The 27,996-nt window shown below is 43.6% G+C and overlaps 1 long non-coding RNA gene across 2 annotated transcripts; it reads right to left on the bottom strand.

Moving 5' to 3' along the window:
• Positions 1-155: 155 nt before the first annotated feature.
• LOC142828952 (uncharacterized) lies at positions 156-27,996 on the bottom strand. 2 transcript variants are annotated; one of them, XR_012903129.1, is made up of 3 exons: positions 27,840-27,996; positions 777-916; positions 156-422 (listed from the first exon to the last, which is right to left on the bottom strand). It is a non-coding gene; the product is annotated as an uncharacterized LOC142828952 (long non-coding RNA). The 2 variants fall into 2 exon arrangements; XR_012903128.1 differs by lacking the exon at positions 27,840-27,996 and adding an exon at positions 23,009-23,266.

Raw genomic sequence — 27,996 nt, 5'->3', positions numbered from 1 at the left:
GTACAGCGCTAGCTGTCTCCGGATCCTTTGGGAGACTGTCTTGTGAAATCTTAATCATGCTCTGGCTTAAGTACTGCTCCTGCTTTTCACGGACTCAGATAAGCAAGCCTTCCCTCTTGCAATAGGTGATGAACAATATTTAACACAGGCAAAAACACATTCACTTTATTGACACAAACAGCCTCACAGGGAGCCAAGGATTATTCACGTGAGTAAACTGAGCAGGGTAAAGGCTCCATCACTACTGCCTGACACAATATTTAATTCTGCAAATACATTGTACAGACATTTGCATCTGTACTTGCTGTGCCTGTATCTGTCCACACAAGAACTCGGTGAGCTCATGAAAACTTGAAGGCTTGCAGAGGCAGTTTCTGTTTCTACTTCCTGAGTGCAGATTTGATTTCATCTCTTCAGCCCGGCTAAGTAGTAGGGATGTCCAGAAAAGATAAAAAATTAAGAGGTTTCATAAGAAGCTTTCATTCTGACATGGAATATAATAAAAAGGAGCCCTTTAAAAATGTTGTGGGGAACTTTATAGCTGGGTGGTTAATGTGCTGAGTGGGGCTGTGAGATACCCAAGCACAAGTCTTTGCCCTGCCAGCTTTGGAGCAGGCACATGAACTTGAGTCGTCTACATTCCAGGCAAGTATGCTAAACACCAGGCTGCAGTCAGTCCCCCTTCTCTGGCTCAGTGACTACGACATTAGTTATATAAAGTGGGACAACTCCAGCAGGGCAGATTGACTCAATAGCATGGTGCTTAGGGCACTCACCTGGCATGTGGGGGATTCATGTTTAACTCTCTGCTGCAAACCACCAGAGCAGGGACTTGACGTTCGGTCTCCCCGATAGGTCTCCAGCCCACCAGGCTATGATGTGGTGGGTCTTTTGAGACAGAAGTTCCATCTTGGACCTGAAAAATATTCATAGAAAATGATACATTTTCATGAAACAGCATTTATTCAACAGGAAAAGAAGTTTAGTCTGATATTTTCAACCCATCTCTATTAATTACCTCCTGTCATGGTGCCCTGGCATCACTCCCCACAAGTTCCAATCTGTTTCTGCACACTCCGGAGAAGTAACATTCTGGTGTTAGCATTCTCCATTAAGGATTCAAAAACTGTGGGGGCTTTTAATGTTAGTCTACATTTAGTTTGTCATTTTGTATGTCAGCTGAGACTGCAGTAACCTATACTGTCAGGGCTCAATTGTGGTTTGAGCCACTGGCCTGTGTTGGCTGTAGTGTGGCGTTACATTGCCTTATAGTGATTTCTGAGAAGGATTTTATCTCAAGGTAAAACAAACCCTCCTGGAGACACCTGGCACACAAGGGGAAGAGCCACATCTTAGGCAGATGAAGCATGGTCTCCTTTCTTAGGCTGGCCAATTCCGCTAAAGTGTCCAAGCGACTCCTTGTCCACTCCCTACTTCTATTGCTTGTGATTCATAGGGCACTAGCAAATAGCAGCCTTCAGGAAAGGATCTGGTTGGTCCCTACAGAAGAATGGCCAAGGAGGAAAGATCCTAATTACATCCCCGTCTTGCATGGGCTCAACCTCAATGGGCTATCCAACTGGTCTTGCTGAATGCTGAGATGTTGAGCAAAGATTTCTGCCACCTTTACATATAACACATGGGTCTGGACAAAGCATAATTAAAATGAATGGAAAGTTTGGTATTGACTTCACTGGGCTTTGGATCAGATCCTAACAGTAAGAAAGCAGAAGTTAATGGGATTAAAATGCAGCATAAGGGCGGTCACAAACGATATGCAAAAGGATAATCTAGATGGAAGACTATTTACAATAATGAAAAATAGAGGAATAAACAATAGTTCTATCCTCACATCCCTGAAATCTTGTGATATCCAAAGGCTAGATTTTAACAGCCTTACTCATGTTGAACAATATCCTACTCCATTGAAGTCAATGGGGCTATTTATGGACTAACTCTCAACACAGATAAAGGTGTAAGAATCCATTAAAAATTGGATCTGGCTGAAAATTACCATGAAAAAATTGTCTGCATTTTCCAACGTATTAAAGATGGGCTTGGAAATAAATACCTGCCTTAATGTTAGCGCTGCAAATGCATTCCTTCTCAGAACAATAAGGTGTAAACACAGGCAGAAATAATGAACTTGGACTGAATTCCAGGTTTGCTGACTCAGCAGTTAGGTGTGGTATGTAATGTTAAAGCTACCTGCAACACAACTTCCATTAACTCTGAAATCTGGCAGGAGGCCAGGAAAAGAAACAAACAACCATTGAGGTGCAATGTGTTGCAGTTAGTGAAAGTGAACATTGACAACTGGTGGTAATAACTTTGCTAAATTATGGCAGAGAACCTTAATAACAATGATCCCGTGGAGAACAAAACTTGGATTAAGACTCCCCACAGGATAAAAAAGAAAAAAAAGCACTGAGACTAGTATTACCACATTAGAGCAAATTTTTGTATTTATAAAATAAGGAATTAATTTGTTTTGGTACCATCTCATTTCCAATGAATATGAATTACTTTCATGCCATGTCTGAGGTAGATGGGATGTAAGTTGAATTTACTTTGAGCTATATAAGTGTTATAAAGTGAAACCTTTTTTTCCTATAGATATGAATCTGTTCAGATCTTGTATATTACAGATTGCCTTATTACTTCTCACGGATTGAAGCCCTAGGCTCTGTAAGTGAGTTACCCAAAACTGAAGGACCCTTACAAGGCTTTGACAACCAACAGCCTGCATTAACAAATGACGTGGGTATTTCATTTGAAGTGGGAAGAATAAAGGATATTGCTCTAAGTCAGTGAGGAGAATGAAAGACTTAATATAGGTTGAGTACAAAAGATGAGCCCAAACCTGATTGCTTTCTGTGAGAATAATTAAAAGGCAAGACTTTCACAAGATACACACGTTAACGAGTTCCGTCTTCAAGTGGTTTCCATTCATTTCCCTCCCATTGCAGCTCCTTCTCTGCAGCACACACTAATCAGTGAGTGCTACCTTCATTAATGGCTGAATTTGTACAGTCTGGCCGTGACTCCTAAAGATAGGAAGCAGATCTGCTGTAGACTTAAGTGGTTTATATGACAGTGACTGGTAGTCCTGACAGTCTAGGTTTCATGAAAAATCTGTATACGAGAGCCAAATATCAGTGCTTTAGACATAGGTTTTTAAGTCTTTATTTAGGCATCTAAATTACATCTTTTGATATTCAAAAGTGCTGCTTATTCAGTAATGCACCATTGACATCAGTGGGGGGCTGCTGGATGCTTGACACCTCTGAAAATCAGGCCAGATATTTACTTTAGGCACCTGGTTTTTAAAATCATGGCCCCTATTCCTCACAACTGCACTTTGATGCAAATTTTAAACTACGTCCTCAGCAGCATCACACACATCCATTAGATGTCCGTGCACACCAGCAAACTGTATGATGCACTGAGTTCCCAGCATGAAATACATGGTTGGAATGCTTTCATTCTTGTGTTCTGACTTGTGTTCTGGATGATTATTAAGAACATGGTGTCTTTATTATGTAACTGGAGCAATGCACATGACCATGCTTCAGGGTTGCAACTGAACCACCTTCAGAGGCCAAGTCCCGTAGTGTATTTCGATGGCTGCAGCTGTAGATGGGACATCGGATGTGGGGAGGAAGGACAGGACTCTGATGTTGCATTGGGCATTCCCTCTCTCAGGTGCTTGGTGGCTGGTTCTTCCTCGTGTTCAGGGTCTAACTAATCACTATACGGTGGTGTGAGGAAGGAATTTTCTCCCAAGTTGGATTGGCCGTGGTCTTGGGGAACGGGTATCCTTCCTCTGCAATGTGTGGGTGTGAGTCACCTTCCAGGAATATCTGGGCGTATCCCACTTAAACTTTCCCTGCCACAGCACACATTGGTGCACCTTGATCCCTTGTCTGCAGGTGGCACATAGTAAACTCATGTGGTCTCTAAGCCCCGGTCTACACTAGGATTTTATTTCAAAATAACTCCCTACCCCCAAGATCAAATTTATAAGCGGAGCATCCACACTACTATTTTGAAATAATGGGCTGTGGAATTCAGAATCTGTACTTCTGCTTTTAATCAGGAGTAATGCTGATTCCAAAATAGCTATTTCAAAATAACAGTAGTGTGGATGCTCCAGTGCCGCTATTTCAAAATAATTACACCCCAGACTAATTCAAACTCATTTCTGCCCATTGCTTCCTGGGGATCTAAGTCCAAGTAGCGCATCCACATTAGTAGAGCCTGCCTTAGATTAATTGCGAGGCTTCCCCATAGTGCGGATATACTAGTTCAAATTTGTTAAATTGGGAGTTAAGTTGAATTTACTAATTTCAAAATAGTTTCCAAGTGTAGGCATGACCTAATGCTTTGTTCTAATTTCAGTTGTGGGGTTTAGTGTGTCAGTAGTGTGTGATGTTGGTGAGATACAGGAGGTCAGACTAGATGATTCTGGCCTTTAAACATTCTGATTCCATGAGAATAATAGATAAACTGTTCCAAACACAGAAGTCATTTCCCTGAATTTACAGAATGATTAGTTCCAAAGTGACTCAGCACAATATGTGGTCTCTGAACCACTGGAAGATGTTTAGCACTATCTCACAGTCATTTTGATGTTATTTTATATAGAAGGGAAAGTAACAATGAGATGCATTGAGATGCATATATTCAAATAAACACAATTTATAAAGAAATCAAGAAAACAGCTAAAGTAATAAAAGATACTGCTACAGAAAATTTACAAATGGGCAGTGTGATGGTTTGGATATATGTTAAGAAAGGACTTGGTGATACATACAAGAGAAAAAGGAGCTAGGTATAGATGAAGACCAAGGATGTGAGAGAGAAACACAGTGAAGAGTGATGTATAACAAAGAGGTTTTAAAGATGAAAGAAGCTGTGAAGCTGGTACAAGACAGGAAGTGGTAGAAAGACTTAATTTGGCCCCAAAGAAGGTATTTGGTCAAAAAAAGTATTCTGTACATGCAATGTGATCTCATGGTTCTCTCTCATCTTAGCTTCCTCCAACAGAAAAGTATCCCCTCTGTGCCAGGGCACTGGCAGCTCCAGCAAGGAGATACTGCAGCTAAAGAGCAGTTTCTGTGTTTTAAGTAGGATGAGGTTACCTCTCCATGATAATGCAGTGCTGGCAATTTTAAAGAGCTGTTCCTTACAGCTGTATACAGCTACGTATTTTGTTTTTGGGATTTTTAGACACATTAAGCAACATTAGGCACAAGGCTCTTCTGCTCCACAGGGGACAAAAATTATCACCACAGGACTGTCATTGAAAACAAAGACTACCATAGTGTAAGTTGCCTCTCAGTGAATGTGAAAGGAAGAATCTTTTTAACTGAAGACCATACGCAGCAAGTAGAAGAATGTGAGTGCCTTGATGCTACCTTTTAGAAAAACTTCTCCTAGTGTTTAGGGGTAATGGGCCATTGAAATAGTTCCACTGACTTCAACAGTTATGCCTGTTCAACCAGCTGAGCACTTGGACCAAAACAGTGGCAAAAGAAAGTTTAGCTTTCATTGTGGCATGATTAGTGGCAGCTTTGAGCTTTCAGTCTAAGGCTGCGTCTAGACTGGCATGATTTTGTGGAAATACTTTTAACGGAAAAGTTTTTCCGTTAAAAGCATTTCTGCAAAAGCGCATATAGAGTGGCATGGATGCTTTTGCGCAAAAAGTGCTTTTGCGCAAAAGCATTTGTGGCCAGTCTAGATGCAATTTTGCGCAAGAAAGCCCCGATTGCCATTTTAGCCATCGGGGCTTTTTTGCGCAAAACAGTTCTTCCCTGTCTACACTGGCCCTCTTTACCAAGTATTCTTGCGCAAGAGGGCTTTTTCCTGAGTGGGAGCATGAAAGTATTTGCACAAGAAGCACTGATTTTGTACATTACAAAGTCAGTGCGCTTGCGCAAATTCAAGTGGCCAGTGTAGACAGCTAGCAAGTTTTTGCGCAAAAGTCTACATGCCAGTCTACATGCACCCTAAGGGTTTATCTAGAACTCTTTATTGATTCAGGGCCATGTTTTTAATGGTATTTAAGTAGGTGTCTACATAGATTTTCAAAAGTGCCTTTTATTTATGTGCATTGGCACTTTTGACATTTCTGCTATGTGCCTACCTGCATAAAAGCCTTTTAAAATCTGGCCATTGGGACCTAACTCAAGTTAATGGAACTTTCCCCACAACAAATGGGGCCACTGTATGATCAAGATGATGAGATCTCGAGGCCACTACCGTCATTTCGGGGAAATTAAATCAATTCTTTGCATCGATCTTCACTGAGGAGGACTTGACGGAGATTCCCAAACATAGTCCGTTCTTTTTAGGTGACAAATCTGAGGAACGGTCCCTGACTGAGGTGTCATTTGAGGAGGTTTTGGAACAAATGGATAAACTAAGCAGTAATAAGTCACCAGGAGAAGATGACATTCACTCAAGAGTTCCTTCAGAATTCAAATGTGAAATTGCAGAAGAACTGACTGTGGTTTGTAACCTATCCTTTAAATCATCTTGTGTTCCTAATAACTGCAAGATAGCTAATGTGACACCAATTTTTTAAAAAGGGCTCCTGAGGTGATTCTAGCAATTACAGCCTGGTGAATACAGGACAATTTGGTTGAAACTATAGTAAAGAACAAAACAGTCGGACACATAGATTAAAAAAATGTAGTCAATAAAGTTTCTGTAAAGGGAAATCATGCCCAAGGGGGATCTAGTACTTAGATATCCAGAAAGCCATTGACAATGTCCCTCACCAAAGGTTTTTAAGCAAAGTAAACTGTCACACGATAAGAGAGAAGCCCTCCAGCTGAGTCACACTCCTGTATAATACTCAGACCCCTTCCACCTAACAGAGGCCCATGCCGGTGTCTCCACATCTATCAGTTTCCCCTCCGTCTCTTTCCCCACTCATAGAGAGTGACACATCCAGGGCTTCCCTTCCTGAAGGTATCTTCCTCAGTCATCCAGGTAGTCTGCTCACCTCAAGCTCTGCCCCACACTGACTGCTGCTGAGCTTTGCAGCTCCTTTTGTAGGCTTACCTGGCTCCTAATCAACCAGTTCTTTTAAAGCTTCTCTAGCCTCTTGGAGGGCTTATCTATGGCTCTTTCTGGGCCAGGGCCTTATCTGCCCTATCACAGGGGTAAACAGTGAGGTGGTAAAATTTGCAGATGATATAAATCTGCTCAAGATAGTTAAGTCCAAGGCAGACTGTGAAGAGCTTCAAAAGGAACTCACAAAACTAGGTGACTGGGCAACAAAATAGCAGATGAATTTTAATATTGATAAATACAAAGTAATGTACATTGGAAAACATAATCCCAGATGTACAGATAAAATGATGGGGACTAAATTAGCTGTTACCACTCAAAAGAGAGATCTTGAAGTCATTGTGAATAGTTCTCTGAAAACATTAATTCGATGTGCAACAGCAGTCAAAAATAAAACAATGTTAGGAATCATTAAGAAAGGTATAGAGAACAAGACAGAGACTATTCTTTGCCTCAATATAAATCCATGGAGTGCCCACATCTTGAATACTGCATGCAGATGTGGTTGCCTCATCTCAAAAAAAGATATCTTGGCATTGAAAAAGTTCAGAAAAGAGCAACAAAAATATTAGAGGTATGGAACAGCTATTATAAGAGGAGAGATTAATCAGACTTAAACTTTTTAGCTTTGGAAATAGATTAAGGTGGGATATGATAGAGGTCTATAAAATCTTGACAAGTGTGGAAAAAGTGAATAAAGAAGAGTTATTTACTCCTTCCCATAACACAAGAACTAGGGGTCACCAAATGAAATTAATAGGTAGCATGTTTAAAACAAACAAAAGGAAATATTTCTTCATGCAGTGCACAGTCGACCCATGGAACGCTTTGCCAGAGGATGTTGTGACGTCCCAGATTATAACAGGGTTCAAAAAAGAACTCAGTAAGTTCATGGAGGATATGTTCATCAATGGCTGTTAGCCAGGTTGGGGAGGTATGGGTTGTCAGAAGCTAGGAATTTGCAATAGGGGATGGATCTCTTCATTACTTGTTTTGTTCATTCTCTCAGGGGCACCTTGCATTGGCCACTGTCAGAAACCAGGAGACTGGGCTAGATGGCCTTTTGTCTGATCTTTTATGGCTTTTCTTATGTTCAGATTCAATGTTTGTAGAATGTAAGAATATTAGTCCTTTCATCCTAACCACAGAAATGTGGAAAATTCTCCATATGTGGAAAGATGAACATTAATGAGTAATATTCAAAGCACTGTTCAGGGAATGTATTCATGTAAAATCCTGCTGACTTTAATGGCTAATACAAGCTTACCCTGAACTCTAGTATTGCAGAGAGGCAAAAGGAGCCACATCACGGAACAGAAAAATCTTTAAGTAAAAGGACTCCTATGAGGTTACCCCTCATTCTAATTTTCCTCTGTCCTTCTCTTGAAAACAATTCCTGGCTTTAAGCTCCCCTAAGCGCCCCTCCTCTCAGAAGCTTGCTGATGGTCTAATGTTGTTTTATGGTACAGCTGTATCCTGTTTCCTATTGCCTCCCTCAGAAGGAGCTTGTGTTACCGTTCCCTGTGAGTTTTCTTTTGTTTACATCTCTGATGTGATAGGCTGGAATATTTCTATTTGTGCTAATTTATGTTGCTGCACATTGTTTTGTTTTATAGCATTCTGTCTGGTTTGTTTTGTTCTCTATCTTTTGCTCTGAGTTTGTAGGGGATGGCCCTGAACCAAAGCTTTGGATATGAAAATCCCTAAACTACAGGTTCAGGACTGTATATAAATCTAAATTCCAAACTTTCTTGCTTAGAGTTACTTGAATTTTTCACTGCGTTTTGTTCATTATTTAAAGTGTGTGTTTACTTTTACAAAGTGCATGGGGACATTTTTTTAGCCAAAGGTTTGTTGTTCTCATCACCTAAATAGCCCAAAGTAAAAACTCTCTCTCTCTTAAAAAGACATTTTCATATTTAATAATCTCAGTTTACCTGCAGAAAATTAGTTGATAAAGTCACTGGAAATTTAGCCAGACCAAGATTTTGATACATCAATAAAACTAAGAAAAATGCTGAAAGGGTTGAAAAATCAAAAACATTCAAATGAGACTTTTTTTTTTTTAACAGTGCAAGTTAATGACCATTTGAACAAATTAGGGAAGTGGTGGATTCTCCATCTCCTGATGCCTTCATATCAAAACTGGATGCCAAACACAAATTATTGGGCTCAATGGAGAGATCACATGGTGAAATGTAATGGCCTTTGATATATAGGAGGTCAGGCCAGGTGATCTAATGGACCCTTCTGGCCTTTATCCATTAAAAAAGCACTTTGAGATCTATGGATGAAAAGCTGTACATTAGAGCTAGATATTAGTTTCACATCACTACAGTGATTGGGTCTGACTGATAGTGGTATCAGATATCCCTGGAGGGAGAGTGGTATCAGATTCAGATGTTGGTGTCATTCAAATATTTTTTCTTTGTAATTATTATTTTTCACATGCTATACAAAGGAGTTCTCTCTCTCCTTCTGCCTCTAAGGCCTACTTTCGTTTGTGTTTTCCTTATAGAGTACACTCACACCTTCAGATCCTTTCATCAACTAGTTTAAACACTAACACTTACTTCATTCATTTTACTTCCAGTAGGCTAGCTAGCCTCCAGCCATCAAACCTTCTCCAGTTAAGGTTCAAGTCTATCAGATATTTCCAAGGTGTAAAATTCTATTTTCTCCCCAACATTACTCATTTTCTATAGGCCTATCTGATTCCTGACTGTGACCTTCAGTCTTCAAACATGCTACAAATTTTAGGCCAAAGCACAAGGTCTTAGCTCAATGCTGGTCTACACTAACTTTGTAAGTCAGCTAAGATACGCTATTTCAAGTAAGTCAGTTATGTAACTGAAGTCACCATAACTTAGGTTAACTTACAGCAGTGTCTACACCACTCTACATCAATGGGCAGGAGTGGCCTGAAGCTGGCTGCAGCAGCTGGCGCCCAAGGCAGAACGTGCGATCGGCGCCCCCACCTGCACGGCCGTCAATGGCCATGACGTAATCATCGGGTGCCCCAGGTGCCCCGTGACGTTATCATTGGGCGCCCCATTGAAGGCAGCGCCCTAGGAGACTGCCGAGTCTGCCTATACTCACAGGCCACCCCTGTCAATGGGAGACACTCTCCTGTCAATATATAGTCTGGTAGCACTTTATAGACTAACAAAACATGTAGATGGTATCATGAGCTTTCATGGGTACAGCCCACTTCTTCAGATGACTGGAGTTATGTGTAGGGGTCTAGACCACATGGCTCCGTTGATGGAGTCATGTAGATGAGGCAGGATGGCAAAGGGAAATGAAGCAGTGATTTAAATAATCGCCACTTCATTTAAATCAAAATGGCCACCACGCTGTGCTGATCAACTGTTTGTTGGCACAGCACGGCAGTCTAGACGGGGATCTGCTGACCCCAGAAACCCTTTGTTTCATGAGGCATAAAGGCTCTGCCGACAAAGGGTTCTGGGATCAGCAGATCCCCATCTAGACTGCTGCGCTGTGCTGACAAGCAGCTGATCTGCACAGCGTGGTGGCCATTTTGATTTAAATGAAGCGGCGATTATTTAAATCGCCGCTTCATGTCTCTTTGTCATCCTGCCTCATCTACATGGCTCCGTCAACGGAGCCATGTAGTCTAGACACACCCCAAGGGATATGAAAACGTGAAATAAATAGGAGAGGGGAAGGGGGGGGGAGAAAAGACGAAGGGGGGTGTAAGACAGAGCATCATTAAGTATCTAGAAAATGGGTACATAAACCTAAGCAGATAAAAATAAAATTCAATAGATAGATTGCTAAGACAAGAAGGATACCACTCAGAGAGCTGTTAGCACCTTCAGTGGTTATTAAATAGGTAGTGTCCTAGCCAGCCTACTTATAACTCCGGTCATCTGAAGAATAGCAAAATAGCAGTCATATGAAGAAGTGGGCTGTGCCCACGAAAGCTCATGATACCATCTACATGTTTTGTTAGTCTATAAAGTGCTACCAGACCATTTGTTGTTTTTTTCCTATAAGGGTACGTCTACACTAGGCCCCTAGATTGATCTAGGAAGACTAATGAGGGCGACCAGAATTGCAAATCAAGCCCGGGATTTAAATATCCCACGCTTGATTTGCATGTTCCTGGCCAGTCGCCATTTTAGAAATTGACTAGCCCGAAGTAACTGCCCACATCTACACATGGCAGTGAAACAGAATTCCAATTTAAAGCCCTAATTCGAATTAGCTGGTATTTCTCCTGCAACAAAGTTTACCAGCTAATTCGAATTAGGAGCTTTAAATCGGAAGCCCGTTTCACTGCCACATGTAGACGTGGGCAGTTACTTCGGGCTAGTCAATTTCTAAAATGGCGACCAGCTGGGAACATGCAAATCAAGTGCGGGATATTTAAATCCCGGGTTTGATTTGCAATTCTGGTTGCCCTCATTACCCTCCCTAGATCGATCACGGGGGCTAGTGTAGGCGTACCCTAACAGACTAACTTGGCTACCCCTGAAGCTCCTGTCAATATGGTTTCTGGGTCTCAGGAAGGTGAAGTATAGACATTGATGGGAAAGTGCTCTCCCATTACCTTGGCATATCTTCTCCAGACTCACTAAATTGACACCAATGCATTGACCACAGCAGCACCTATTTAGCAGGCATAGAATCATAGAGCTGGAAGAGACCTCAGGAGGTCATCAAGTTCAGCCCCCTGCCCAAAGCAGGACCAATCCCAACTAAATCAACCCAGTCAGGGCTTTGTCAAGCTGAGACTTAAAACCTCTCGGGATGGAGATTCCACCACCTCCCTAGGTAACCCATTTCAGGTAATATAGACATGGACTCAGGTTTCAATGTGGCATAGTTCCACCGATATCAGAGGAAGTTTCACTCAGTAAGATTGGATTGAGAAAAAAAAAACTGAGAAGGGGCCAACTTCTAATTCCCTCATCATTCTTGTTTGCCTATGATTGCTTCCTTCTCTACTGTCTGTTAAGCAGACTTTTGCAATACTATTGGCTGGTGAGGAAAGCAAGTGATGTGTAACAGCTTTCCTCCAGTTTAACCAGTCCCATGCAAGTATCAAATGCAGAACTTTGAGTGAGTTTGAATATTTCCCCAAGCCATGACAATAGTTGGTTCAAAATGACTACCTCAATAGGAAAGGAATGCTAAAGTGCCTTCACTTTGTCTTTTCACCATACCCCTACTCGTCTGCTACTATTTTGAGACAATTCAGTAGAGTTCTTAGGCATGATCATGTATTGATGCTGCTTTTGTTATAGTATTACTGAATCTTCCCTTTTTTACATATTTCTCTCCAAGCACAAGTACAATTGTCCCTTAGGTCCCACAGTTATTTTGATACCTTCTGTCTATTATAATTCCAAGCTGTTCTGTGAGGCCTATTTGTGCAAAATGATACAATATATGCCAAGTCATGTGGGAGTCTAAGGCAAATGTTTCTTTCTCCTCATATGATGTAGTAATGTCAATAGAAGCCAATATAAAGTGACTTGGTTCACCCCAAAATATAAATTCTGATGTCTGAGGGTGTTAATATTAAATGCTTATGGCATTTTGTTGAGCTTTGCATAATGAACTAAGACCACAGTATGCTAAGCAGGTGGCTTATAACCACATCAGCCCAGCTTTTCATTTCATTTATGCCACTTTAAATGCAGGGAACTCTTCTTAATATCAGTGAAGTATTTCTGAGTTTACACAAGTAGAACTGAGTCAGAACCAGATCCATTCTTCTACTTTGTGTCCAGAAGACTTACTGTTAAACCCAGATTTTCAAAAACCTCACAGGCAGCCCTTTATGGCAAGACATTATGTGCATTATGCATGCCACTCTCCATGTCAGAGAAAGCCACTTTAATTTTCAGGCTAGAATAGGTGTAAAATGAGTTCTGAAGCTTTAAGCCCAAGCACAGTTGGGGTCACAATGATGTCACCAACCATACATATGTATTTTCTGTTCCGTTTTTCTTGGGAATGTGAAAGATTATTAACATCACCCTATTTTGTCAGTTATTAGTGTCAGCTTTCCTTAAATGGGAGTCATTAGCATAAGCAAAGGCTGCCTCCGTCTACTGCTTTGCAATGTGCGCTCTCTCTTTGTACTTGAAATGCTTTACAGAGCATACAGTCCTGAAGATGAAACAACCAACACGACTATTAAACAAACGCAGATGTGTAAAACATACAGCACACGCTATGATACACTGTTCAAAACGACTTCTGTATCTTGAAATTCATCCTGAATTGTCCAGTTTATTTGATTTGTAACGATACTAGAGACCTGAGTCTCTTCTGACACCAGTTTTATGTTGTTATAACCTTATTTGACTTCAGTGGACATACTCCTTTAAGTGTAAATCAGAGCAGAATAAGGGCCTGCACATCTAAGGCAGGGCATTGCCTCTTCATTAATAAGGAATAAAAGAAGTCTTGTACTTTGACATGATTTATAGCTGTGGGTATGTCTACACTAGAAAGTTAGTTCGAACTAACGGACGTTAGTTCGAACTAACTTTCCTATGCGCTACACTAGCGCTTCGCTAGTTCGAATTTGAATCGAACTAGCGGAGCGCTTAGTTCGAACTAGGTAAACCTCATTTTACGAGGACTAACGCCTAGTTCGAACTAGCTAGTTCGAACTAAGGGCTGTGTAGCCCTTTAGTTCGAACTAGTGGGAGGCTAGCCCTCCCCAGGTTTCCCTGGTGGCCACTCTGGCCAACACCAGGGAAACTCTATGCCCCCCTCCCGGCCCCGGACCCCTTAAAGGGGCACGGGCTGGCTACGGTGCCCGTGCCAGGTGCAAGCCTGCCAGCACCCAGCTAGCAGACCCTGCACCTGGCACGGCACAGAGCCACCCACCCGATGCCCCCCAGCCCACCCCCTCTTGCCGGGACCAGGCTGGCGGCTCCCGGGAGCTTGCCCTGGACCGCAAGAGGCGGGCACCTTCCTGGGCTAGTGCGGACATCGTGGACCTCGTCCACGATCTCCGCACTAGGCACAGGAAAGTGGCCGGCTAGGGCAGGAGAGCTGCCAGCCTGGCCACCCAGGACCAGGTGTGCATGAAAATCAAGGGGGTCCACTGAGACCCCCGACACTGAGCCCTGAGCTTACAATGGCCGTACTGGGTCAGACCAAAGGTCCATCTAGCCCAGTAGCCTGTCTGCCGACAGCGGCCAACCCTAGGGACCCTGGAGGGGATGGACCGAAGACAATGACCAAGCCATTTGTCTCGTGCCATCCCTCTCCAGCCTTCCACAAACTTTGGGCAGGGACACCACTCCTACCCTCTGGCTAATAGGACTCCATGGACCCAACCTCCATCACTTGATCTCACTTCCCTTTCAACTCTGTTCTAGTTGTAGCCTTCACAGCCTCCTGCAGCAAGGAGTTCCACAGGTTAACTATTTGCTTTGTCAACAACAACAACTTTCTCTTACTAGTTTCAAGCCTGCTACCCATTCCTTTCCTTTGGTGTCCTCTAGTCCTTCTTTATGGGAACTCAGGAAGAACTTTTCTGAATGCACCCTCTCCACCCAACCCCTGCTTTTAGAGACCTCTATCCTGTCCCCCCTCCGTCTCCTCTTTTCTAAGCTGAACAGTCCCAGTCTCTGTAGCCTTTCTTCATCTGGGACCTGTTCCCAACCCCTGATCATGTTAGTTGCCCTCCCCTCTCCCAGCCTTTCTCTTCCCCTCTCCCACCTCCTTTTCCCAGTCTCCCCCAGTTTTTTTCAATAAAGACAGAGTCAATGTTGGAAGAAACGTTATCTTTATTTTGTACATCAATAAGAAGGGGGGCTAGGGAAGGGTAAGTGGAAGGAGGTGAGGGAGGAATGGGGTATGAGCCCCCGATGGGGAGGACTGGGCTGGCTCTGCGGGCTTCTGGGGGTGGAAGCTCTCCTGCAGCCCCCCAATTACTCCCTCTCCCCAGATGGCAGCCTGCGGCAAGTGCAGCCGGGCTGATGGCCGAGTGGTGTGATGTGCCCAGTGTGGGCACTCAGGGCACTCCAAGCCAGAACTTCTTTGCAAGCGGGGCACCCCTTAGAACTGTGTGTCCGGGGTGGGGGTCGGGACCCTTTAAGCGCAGCCCTCGGCTAGCCTGAGACAGCATCTCCATGCTCTAAGTCCTCCTTTTATGCCCTGCCGGCACTGCTTCCGGCCATCCTTAAGCCCTGTTCAGAGTCCACTCAATGTGGACTTACTAGTTCGAACTAGCAAAACGCTAGTTCGAACTAGTTTTTAGTTCTAGATGCGTTAGTTCGAACTAGCTTAGTTCGAATTAACTAATTCGAACTAAGTTAGTTCGAACTAACTTTGTAGTGTAGACATACCCCGAGAGATTAAGCCTGATAACAGTTTGGGTTCAATCCATACCTCCAAGAACTGATAGATTATCTTCTTTTATTAAATTCATACATTGTTTGCTACTGAAGCTGTATATTAGAAGGAAAACAAATACTGTCTGTCAGGAATAGATTTCTTCATGCCCCCAAATCATTGGTGAGCTTGGTATGAAAATCTATGACCAGCAAAGGCTCATAGTGGCCAGCTGTCCTGAGAACAGCATTTGCATTCCTATTCCCATTGAAGGAAATAAGAGTTTTGCTATTGACTTCAATTGGAACAGGAGTGGGTACTAATACTTTTTATTTGTGATTACAGATTGGATCTTCTTGGTCTGGGACTCTCAGGACCTGACCAGTCTCCAGTGAGAGAGTTTGCCAGACCAGGCATGATCAGTTTTGTCCCCTCTTCTGCCAACCTCCTCTGGGCTTTTCCCAGGGGCCACAAGACTCTTGGAAGGGCTCCCCTTACAGCCACCAACTCCAGTGCTGGCTCTGGCCACAAAGCTCTGCTCCTGGCTGTTGGACTGGCTTCGTTCAAAGCTCCCCAGGCTGACTTCAGTCTTCCTGCCTTTTGGCTATGGGACCAGCTTCATTCCCAGCCCTGCAGCCAGGCTCTGGCTCCGCTTCCAGCCTCTAACCTGTGCTTCGGGTCATTGGCCCACTGGCTGCGGGACTGGCTCTGCTTCTGGCCCCCTAGCTGGGCTCTGGGCCACTGGTCCCTGACCACAGGACTGGCTGCAGGCCACCAGCCCTCCAGCCACAAGACCAGCTCTGCTCCGAGCCAGGCTCCCTGCCTCCAACCCCAGTGCTTCTGAACTGCCAGATGTCCAATACTCCAGGCTCTGGGGCTCTCTGGTCCAGCAACATCTCTGGTCCTGCTGGATCACTGATGTTGCCAGACCAGAGAGTTTCCGCCTGGACAGGGTTATCATTTTCTTTAGTCTTAGAGGTATAAGATCTTGTGTATCTGGCTTTCAGTTTTGACAGGGATCCAAAGCCAGTCCTCTTATCACAAATATGAGGTCACAAGGAAATAGGTTGAATCTCTCTGGGAGGACAATACTGTAGTAAGGAAGGTCTTTTTATTTCATTAAGGTTAAAAAACAGAACAAAGCTTGCAATGCTGCTTAGTAATGCATGACTGTACTGATACACCTTATATAAGTCTAAGCTTTGGCTAGGCTTATCAGCTCTCTCCATAACAAAGTGTTAGTGTTGTTACACAATTTTACTGTATTGGCACGAGGAAATAAGTAGATAAAGCATAAAAAACATGCTTATGTCTAGCAACATTACCAATATCTCCACTTTTACAGGGCTCTTTGAAGACATTTAGGGGTACATTAGAGCTAAACAACAGTCCAGGACACTGAGAGCCAGGACTGGTGGCTATAAACAAGCTTTATGGGACTGTGGCAAACTTGGCCACATGCATGAAAAGTGGACATCCAGCTAACTAAAATCACGCCAGACCATGGATGTTGCCAGACCAGAGAGTGCCAGACTAGAGAGGTTCAATCTGTGTCTGTTTATTGATAGACTTCCTGGATCCAGCTTGCTTAAAAGGATCAATAAGTTCTGGTGCCCACAATTCAAGAAGACTATTGATAAATTGGAGAGGGTTCATAGAAGAGCCACAGGAATAATTAATGGTTAGAAAAAATACTTTATTGTAAGAGCCACAAAGAGCTCAGTCTATTTAGCTTATCAAAGAGAAGATTAGAGGTAATTTGTTTACGATCTATAAATATCTACATGAGGAACAACTATTTAACAGCTTCAGAGGGATAGTCTGTAACAGGAAAAACTTAAAAAAACAACAAATAGACCAGTAGCACCTTAAAGACTTACAAAACATGTAGATTGTACCATGAACTTGTGGGTGCAACCCACTTCTTCAGATGACAGGACATTTAATAGTATGCTTTTCAATCTAGCAGAGAAAGGTATAGTATAATCCAATGGCTGAAGGTTGAAGCTAGACAAATTCAGACTGGAAGTGAGGTGTAAATTTTTAATTATGAGTGTAATTAACCATTGGAATTATATACTAAGGTTAGTGGTAGATTCTCCATCACAGACAATTTTTAAGTCAAGATTGGATGTTTTGCTCAAAGATCTGCTCTAGGAATGATTTTGGAGCATACTCTGTCTTGTGTTGTACAGGAGGTCAGACAAGATGGCCTTTGAATCTATTAAAAGGTCTTTTTCTTCTAATCCTCACTGCCAGAGGCATCCTGTCCTCTCACACTAATTATTAGTGAGTGTTTGGCAATTATTTACACACTTACAGCATTTTATTTCACTGCCTGTTTCATTTCTCTTCTGAATAAATTTGCCCGGCCTGAAAAGTGGCCCATACCACTGGCAAACTGAATAACCCTCCCCTGCTTTGGCAGAGTCCATTGATGATATATATATATTGCAATATTCCTCATTCTACCGGATCAACACTCCGGTTGGAACAGTGCAGAAGTCACCTGGCACACTGGCAAGAAGAGGTACAACTAATAACCACCTTAAAAATTGTCACGGACTTCCCAGTCTTGGAATAGCAGCCTGGGAAGACCCTTATGTCTATAATACTTAGGGTTTTAGAAGCATAGAACTAAAGGGTATTTGAAAGGTTAGCTTGACTTTAATCATTTGTGCAGTGAAATATGTCTCCATATATTCTTGGCAATATTGTTAGACAGCTTGTAATAATATAGATTTCTTATAGTAATGCATTAGGCATGTGTTTGATCTGTTATTTCCCTACATCTTGGTGTAGAAAAGACTATTGTGTGGAAAGAACAGGTTACAGACCCAACAGATTTTAATTGCTATACATAAGAATGTATTTTAAACTGCAATAATTACAGGACTTGCCGTCAATGGCTTAGAAATATAAAACCTTCGTGGGGGGTAGGGGGTCACTGTGTTAAGCTGCTCCCCCGTGGGTGAAGAAAATGACTAGGAGTGAGCTATAATGGCTAGAGCTGAAACCCTGTGGGCATTATTCCATATTCCAGGTAACACTATTAACCAGACTATATGGGAGGAAGAAACAGAGCGGAGCTTTTTAATAATTGCTACTCATAATTTTACAATAAGAGCCAATATTTAATGTATTGCTGTTTCTGCTAGCACAGCAAACACTTAAACATATTCTCTGGCAAACAGGCTCTCTGTCTTTCTCTGTCTCTTGATGTGTAGCTGGGAAAGCTCGGGAAGGGCAGGAGCCAACACAGGACTTAGAGCAAGTTACTGGCTGGTGTTTTAAAATAACCAAACTCGCACCTTCAGGCAGCTGTGAGAGGGATGGGGAGACAAAGGGGGGAGAGAATCCTGATGAGATCAGAGAAAGAGGAAAGAATGAGGCTGAGTGGAGAGAAAGGTGGGGGAAGGGGGGAAACAGAACAAAAGAAAGGGAACAAATGCAGCCAGAGGAAAAGATAGCAATACAAGCTGCTTTGGACCCTGGCATGGAGCTTGCATTCTGATGCTGTGCTGCAGCTGGAATCCCACTGACACTGGCTTCAAAAGCACCATCTCCCACACTCCTGATCAGAGTTGCAGAATCCCTGTGGTGAGTCCCATTTTGGGGTGCAATTGCAAAAATGTGCAAAAAGTTTGTCATGCCTTTGGCCCTGTCAATCAGGAGGGACAGTTGACCTGGTGGGGTGGAGCATCAGAATATTAGGCAGCTTCTCCTGCCCCTCTTCAAACTGCCTGACAAGAAGCATTCTAGAGGGCTCACCATTCTTATCCGATGGCCCTGTTGGACAATTGAGGGGCACTGTGAGATGAGACAGGCTGTGATGTCACAAAAATGCCAATGGCAAGCAGCTCTATGTTCTCTTGAGCAATGTTGTCCACGCTGCAGAGAAACAGCTCTCTCGGTACATGCTGGGCACTGGAGTGACAGCTAATCCTAGGAGTGATCCTAGATTAATAAACAGAGTATAAGGCCAGAAGGGACCACTGTGAACATCTAGACTCCTACATAGGCACAGGCCATACGACTTTGCCTCATTCATTCCTGTTTGATCTACAACATATCTAATTTTTAAAAAAACAACCATCCAATCTTACAAATTTGCAGTGATGGAGAAGCCTCTCCCGCAACCCTTGGTATGTCGTTCCAATGGCTAATTACCCTCACTGTTAAAAACTTACTTTTTGTGTCTAATTTAAATCTAGCTTTGAATTCCAACAGTACTGAAGAGCCCTCTATCATCAAATTTATGCTCTCCAGGTGGATTAAATCACCTACCCCCACTCTGTTCTAAAATTTGATTTGTCAATTTCACCTGCATTCATTTTTTTGATTGTATCACTTCAGTATATATGGTTGTGCCAATTTTCTTCCACATATTGATCTGACAAAGCGGGTCTGGCCCACGGAAGCTCATCACCTAATAAACCATCTTGTTAGTCTTTAAAGTGCTACATAGTTCTGTCTTTTGTTTCAGCTAGACCAGACTAACACAGCTACATTTCTATCACCATTAATCTTCTCTCTTTGATAAACTACGAGATTGAGCTCTGTCAGGTCTTTCACAATATGGCATATTTTCCAGTCCTTTAATCTCTCCTCTAAACCTTCTCCAATTTATAGATGTCCTTCTTGAATGGTGGACACCTGAACCAGACCAAGCATTCCAGTCGAAGTCACCATAGCACCATTAGCTGAGAGCAGAAAATGGTCTAGGGAATTGGCAAGTGCCAAAACTTTTCTTTCAGTTGAGGGGATTTGCAGCATGCACCTTGGGGTCATGCAGAATCCATCTCTGAATCAGATAACCACAGTCACCAGAAATGTCTTTTCCATCTCCAGACAGGGAAACTTTGTCCATGCCTCTTTTCTGCCCAAGCTTGTTACTTCCAAAATGTAACACCATAACTCATTCTGCCTGACCCAAGATAAGAAGCCTACTAAGCCAGGTGAGCTTAAGTGAACATGTGTTCCCAGTGCTCCCAAATCTGCACTGGCTCCACATTCATACCCAAATCTACACCAGTATTCTGATTCACAACTCCCTGAATGGGATTGGCTTACGCTATGTCAGGGAACACTTTTTTTCTGGAGTTGTTCCAGCAAACTATAAGTATCAGAACCTAAATGTCAAATTAATGAAACCGGAGGTGGAGAGTTCGCTACTATAGGTCCTAACTTCTGGAACAACCTGTCAAAGGGGGATCAGAAAGTATCCTGCCCTTGTCATAAGCTTCATCTCATGCCCCAGAAATCCACATTACCTGAGACTGTTGTGGCTCATTCAAAGGCAGAAGCCTGTGATTACACCAAGCACAGGCTGGAGAGATGGTTGCCTTTTCTGGATGCTTTGAGGTGTTTCTATAATTTATATGCAGAACCCAGACATGCAGGCTTTCTAGAAGAACTGATAGATAGAGACAGAAAGGGGAAATAAAACACTGATGCTTTGCTGGCCTGCTCCCAGACTCAGCTTCTTACCTTATATCTTATTTTGAGACTTAGCTTCATTATCATATTTTCCTCCTACCTTCCTTACTCACTGAGGCTACGTCTACACTGGCCCCTTTTCTGAAAGGGGCATGCTAATTTTCAACTTCGTAATAGGGAAATCCGAAGGGGATTTAAATATCCCCCGCGGGATTTAAATAAAGATGTCCGCCGCTTTTTTCCGGCTTGTAGAAAAGCCGGAAAAGAGCGTCTAGACTGGCCCGATCCTCCGGAATAAAGCCCTATTCCGGAGGATCTCTTTGAAGTAGGAATAAGAGATCCTCCGGAATAGGGCTTTATTCCGGAGGATCGGGCCAGTCTAGACACTCTTTTCTGGCTTTTCTACAAGCCGGAAAAAAGCTGCGGACCTCTTTATTTAAATCGCGCGGGGGATATTTAAATCCCCCGTGGATTTCCTTATTACGAAGTTGAAAATTAGCATGCCCCTTTCGGAAAAGGGGCCAGTGTAGACGTAGCCTGAGAGTCTCCAAATAGCCTCTTTTTAGGATCATGGTTACAATTCCAATCACATTGGCTGCGTCTACACTGGGCCACTTATTCCAGAAAATCAGCCGCTTTTCCGGAATAAGCTGCGAGCTGTCTACACTGGCCCTTAAATTTCCGGAAAAGCAACGACGCTCTACTCTACAAAATCAACCGCTATTCCGGAAAAACTATTCTGTTCCCGCTCGGGCATAAGTCCCTTATTCCGGAACACTGTTCCGGAAAAGGGCCAGTGTAGACAGCCCAGTAGTCTTTTCCGGAAAAGCAGCCTGCCAATGTAGACGCTCCTTTTCCGGAAAAACTGAAAACGGAATAGTATTCCGTTTTAAGCAGTTCCAGAAATTCATGCCAGTGTAGACACAGCCATTGAGTGTCCCTGTATTTTCCCTTTACTCTCCCCATAGCTGAGCCTCCCCATAAAGCTTTTTTAGGATACACCTGCCCTACACACAGACACCCGTGGCAGGCACATGTCCGCTGTCTCGGGCTCTCTGGGATAGTTTAATTGTGGTGATGGTATTTGGCCTTGGGCTGTATCTTAAGCTTTGGGACTGTCCCACATCCCATGGTCCAAGGGGACTGGGCTACATCCCAGGCCTGAATATCTGTGCCTCAGTTTAACAGCTCCTTAGTCTGTCAGCTGGCATGGGACAGCTGTTGATTTTTAGCCACAGACATACCCTATAACTCATCCCAGTTCCCAGAAAGTTTTCAGACGTTTAACTTCTTCCATCTCTTCCTTCAATAAATCTACTGCTCTGTGAGGGCAATTTTGATAGACAAGTTGAGAGTGCAACTAACACCAAGTTATGATTTCATGGTTTTCACTGACTCCCTTGCATAGGTGATGCATATGAAACAGGTAAACTCAGCAATAAGGAATAGGGTGAGTCAGATGCAAGTGAAAGAGAGGAATAGAAAATGTTTAGCTTGGTCCATTGTATATCAGCTGACTTGCCAGAGTTTGACTGTGTGGAGAAACCTAAGAGTAAGAAATGGAAAAAGCTGTGTGTCGGGGGTCTCCCCTCGCGCTTGGGGTTGCCTCCCCCATCCGGGGCATAATCCAGACTGCTCGGGCGTAGGCCCGAAGCACGATGCCCCTTTTTTAGGGGAAATATGGACCAGTGGCCTAGTCTCAAAGTCCACTGCCCCTGCAGTAGGGGAAATATGGCCTCCCGGCCTAGTCCTCAATACGCAGGCCCTACGGCCCAGTCACAAAGTCCACTGCCCCTGCAGTAGGGGAATTACGGCCTCCCGGCCTAGTCCTCAATACGCAGGCCCTACGGCCCAGTCACAAAGTCCACTGCCCCTGCAGTAGGGGAAATACGGCCTTCCGGCCTAGTCCTCAATACACAGGCCTTACGGCCTAGTCCTTCATCCAAGCCCCCACTTGCCAGGGTCCAGGGCAGCAGGGATAGGGGGGCCCGGGCCCTCCCTCTCCACCGGGCCCCAACCCAGGGCCCTATTAGCAGCAGGGGGCTCCCACCACTGGCTCGGTGGGGGTTCCTCCCCACAACATGCCAAGCCCTCAGGGGCTTTTCCAGCTCCCTGCCCTGGGTCACTTCCTACCCCCTTCCCCAGCCCGTAGCGGTCTCACCGATCGGCGTGAGTCGCATGGTGTTCGTGGCACGTCTCCACTCAGCACCGGGACAGGGGGGCGGCCAGTCCGGTGCCTGGGTCACGGCGAGGGTGGTCGGCTGGCGGCTCCGTCGTCAGGGTCGGGGTCGCGGTCGGGGTCGGGGTCGAGCTCGGCTTGGGACTGGCGGCAGTGGATCTAGCAGGCCTGGCGACTCCCTCTCTGTCTGTCCGGTCTGCGCCATGGGCAATTGGCCACTAGCTCCAGCTCTGGCTGCAGTCCCCCTCTTTGGAGCAGGCTGGCAGTCTTTTATACCTTGGTCCCCTGGGAGCATGCCCAGTAGGGCTGTGTGGGTGGAGCTCTCTCCGCCCCCGGCACCAGGTGGCTGCCCTGGGCTTGAGTGCGGGGCTGGGCCGCCCGTCACACTGTGTGAAAAGCTTTGTGTCTCCAAATGATACATTGCTGAGAGGATCATTTGGATTTATGTTCAGATTGCCAAACACTCTGGGTATACCTACACTACCACCCTAGTTCGAACTAGGGTGGTAATGTAGGCAACCGGAGTTGCAAATGAAGCCCGGGATTTGAATTTCCCAGGCTTCATTTGTATAAAGCCGGGCGCCGCCATTTTTAAATGTCCGCTAGTGTGGACTCCGTGCCGCGCGGCTATACGCGGCACGGACTAGGTAGTTCGGACTAGGCTTCCTAGTCCGAACTACCGTTACTCCTCGTGAAATGTGAAATGAGGAGTAACGGTAGTTAGGACTAGGAAGACTAGTCCGAACTACCTAGTCCGTGCCGCGTGTAGTCGCGCGGCACGGAGTCCGCACTAGCGGACATTTAAAAATGGCGGCGCCCGGCTTTATGCAAATGAAGCCCGGGAAATTCAAATCCCGGGCTTCATTAGCAACTCCGGTTGCCTACATTACCACCCTAGTTCGAACTAGGGTGGTAGTGTAGACATACCCTCTCTTCCTTTCTTCCCTCAGCCCCAAGTCACATTTCTGACTCATTCAACCAGGTCTGCCCCTAACACTCGCTCAGTTGTGAGCTGGAGGGGACTGAGGCAGTGGGATCAGAGCTTGGTCACTGGGGAACAGAGTTAGAAACAGTGAGGCCTGGGGCCCTGAGTGCAAAGAGGTGGTGACGGAAGGGAAAGGAGAAATCGGAAAGTGAAGCGAGGGGAGGTCAGGCAGAGAGAAGGCATGCAAGGATTAGGGAGAGATGGAAAGAACATGAGAAAAAAGGAGAAAACCAAGGAACCAGAACTGGCTCAAAGGCCCCAGTTCACCAGAGCATGTAAGCCCATACTGAGCAATAAGCATGTGTTTAAGTAAGTTCCAATGAAGTTAGTTCAATGAGACTTGCGTTCATGCTGTATTGTTTTGCTAAATAGGATGAATTGAGATGCTTTGCTGATTTCTGGGCCTGTTTTGGGTTTTTTTTTTAATTACATGAGGGTGAATCTGAAGTAATCCTACCTCCACCCGCCCAGCAGGCAGAATCTGAAGGGTGTTGTAGGGAAGGATAGGAGTTGGTAGTGGTGTTGAGCAAGGAGTGAGGTGGTTTTCAAAAAAGACTTGATGCAAAACAAAGAAGGAAAATCATGGGGAAAAGATGGAGGAGAGAATACACCAAGATATACCACAGAGGGCAGGAAAAAACAAAAGTGTGATACATGCCTGGGAAGGGGAAAGAAAGAAATATACAAAAATCACAAGGGAAGCACAGCTGGTAAAATATTATACACACTGCAGCTAAAAATCTGATTTTATGGAGAAACAGCAGAGAGCTGCTTTGGAGAAAGAGCAACTTGAGGTACTGTGGAGGTGGTTACAGGAGTGCACCATTCCTATTCAGGAGGCAAGATAAGAGCAGGGAAAGGGTTTCGAGTAAAATGATTTCTATAGACTTTTGCAGACCAACACTGGCTATTTTCCTGATCCATTGATTTGTGCTCTGCATATTTTCAAGGCCATAAGGGACCATTAGGCACACTGACCTCCAGCACAATACAGGCCAAAGCACCTCACCCAATAATACATTCCCCTATCTGATGGGAAATAGAAGATGCAATTTCTTGCCTTTCAGAAAGTATTTGTAATCTAAGGGGCAAGATCCTCAGAAACTGGTGCTGCAATATAGATGACAGTGGAGTAATGCTGATTTACACCAGTTGAGAGTCTGTCTGGAAGGCATGAACAACAGAAACTAGGCAGTTTCTCCCCTGCCCGTGAATCCTAAAGAACTGTGCACACATAACGTGCTGCACTTGTGGTTTGATTGTACATTTCCCAGGGTTGTGGTCTTGTTGCAATTCTGCTGATAGAAGAAAACCTGAAAGTAGATGTTGCCTCATGTCAGATCCTGGGTTAATCCGCTGAGGGCATTTTATTTTTTATCTAATCCTTATTAGACATTCCTCCTACTAGATAAGAAATTACTCCTGGAATGCCATGCACACTTGTGAGACTTTTTTACTTTTGTGTCCTGTTTTGGGATGGGACAAAAATTTGAAATCCCAAACACTTCTAGAATGGGAAGACGATTTCCCTCCTAGTTCTAATAGAATGTCGTCTGGCAGTGGGACTTTTACACTGCTGGGTCAGTGCAGGTGTCAAATACACTTGCAACCAATGAAAACACGTAGGCTACGCCTAGACTGGCCCCTATTCCGAAATAGCCATGCTAATTTTAAACTTGGGAATAGGGAAATCCGCGGAGGATTTAAATATCCCCCGCGGGATTTAAATAAACATGGCCGCCGCTTTTTTTCCGGCTTGGGGAAAAGCCGGAAAAAAGCGTCTAGACTGGCCCGATCCTCCGGAATAAAGCCCTATTCCGGAGGATCTCTTATTCCTACTTTCAGGAATAAGAATAAGAGATCCTCCGGAATAGGGCTTTATTCTGGAGGATCGGGCCAGTCTAGACGCTTTTTTCCGGCTTTTCCCCAAGCCGGAAAAAAAGTGGCAGCCATGTTTATTTAAATCCCGCGGGGGATATTTAAATCCCCCGTGGATTTCCCTATTCCCAAGTTTAAAATTAGCATGGCTATTTCGGAATAGGGGCCAGTCTACACGTAGCCATTGACACCAAGAGAAGTGTTCGTGTGTGTGTGTGTGTGTGAAGAGAGAGAAAGAGAGAGATAAAAGGGAGAGAGTGAATTTCATTTTATATGCAGTAGAAACACTGGATATATGTTTTAAATAATGGATCTTTAAAAAACGGCCACTATTTGCATGCATTCTAACTAGCTTCTTTTTCATAAGAATGTTTAACACCAGGGTGTAGTGCACACATGCAGCAGAGTTTGCAAATCCCACAAGGCATTATTTTTAAAATATCCAGTGGTCTGGCTGTAACAACCAGCCATAGACCGAAGCTTTTTATGTACACATTGATATGATTTAGACACCATATCACCTCATCTGCCAATTGCCCCTAAGTTAGAAGAATGTCTTGTATGCTTTCACTAAGATATTTTCCCTTTTATTCAAACACAAAATCCTGTCATTTAAAAACCTACAGAACATTAGAAGGCAAATTAGATGGAGAGTACACTGAATGTATCCTTCCAAAGTATGAAACTGTGTGAAGGTTTCCACTCAGTCCTTTATTTGCCCTGCAGATGCATTCTTGCAAAGCTTTGTGGATTTTAAATCAGACCATTCATGTTACTTTAATGCAATTTGATATGTGTTAATAATGTATAGATATCTAATTCAATGGGAATGGTACCATATCAGGGCTTGGAGAAAATTAAATATGTGCATTTTATTAATTTCTAGTTAATAAGAACAAAGAACTGTTTTTTTCTGATTTTTTCACCATTTCCTTGATATTTGCCTTCTTTTCTGAACCTGAATCTCACTGATTTCAATCATTTTCTGCTCCATTTCATATTTGATTTATTATTCCCTATTGTGAAATACTCTTATGTTTACATAGTTTTGTTCCAGCTAAATGCAAGGTACTTCTGCAAAGCTATAGCTTTACTGCTGGCAAAATACCCTGGTTTTCTAGCCTGTAACTACAACCAAAATAAATCCAAAATATTAAAATAGTGAACCCTGTTCCTGTTTCTTGATCGGAATATGTCAATTCCCAAACAATTCAAGTATATATTAGCTTTTCTGATATTTCAAATTGTGCTTAGGATAGTAAAGATGAACTGAGGCCAAAATACTGATTTAGAAACTGTGGGTCAGATTTTCAACATCTGTAAATTGGCTTTGCTTCAATGAATTTGATTTACACCTGCTGGGAATTTGGTCCACTGGATGTAGAAATGGATGCAAACAAGAATTTTTTAGAGAAAACTGTTTCCTTTGGATCAGCAGATTAGACTGTAGTACAAAATCTTTATGATATGTGAGGCTTCCAGGGAGTCCTCTTAAAACACCTTTGACATGAATGCCATCTTTATAATCTCAGGACCTGTGATAGTTGTTGATCAGACAATTTTTTCATTGTAAACCCAAGCAGGTGAGGCTCTATGCAATATCAATGCTTTGCCCATCAAAGACAGTGGGGTGGTTGAAGTCACAAAAGGCCTGATCTTACTCCCTTTGATATCCATAGGCAGAGTCTCCCCACTGTCATCTATGGTACCTGGATCATACTAATGCACTTTCCAGGTGTTCAGGAGCACATTGGAGGATTGGGCCAAAATTTGCAAATCCAGATGCTGAATGGGAGGAGGTGGAGAAGGGAAACAGAGCAAGGGTTGAATAGAGCAATGCAGGTTAAGGAGCAATTGATGACCTCCACACATTGCCCTGATTACTATGCACAGAACTAAGGGTACAGCTTTTTATTTGACATAAAATCCTTTATGCTCTTAGGTACTTACAACAAATGTAAATTAAAAGGCTGCTTCTTGAAGGAGAATGTGCTGTGTCTTAAATAGGTTTCCCAAATCCTTTTGGCACGTCAGTACTGTAATCCATTTCATGATTTAAAAGCCTTGTAAACATGTCAGAATGGTTGGTTGGTTTTTCCATCTTTGA

The sequence above is a fragment of the Pelodiscus sinensis genome, chromosome 4 (genome assembly GCF_049634645.1).
Source record: "Pelodiscus sinensis isolate JC-2024 chromosome 4, ASM4963464v1, whole genome shotgun sequence".
Classification (NCBI taxonomy): Eukaryota; Metazoa; Chordata; order Testudines; family Trionychidae; genus Pelodiscus; species Pelodiscus sinensis.
Note: the sequence above shows the minus strand (reverse complement) of the source record. Positions and strands in the feature narration are given on the sequence as shown.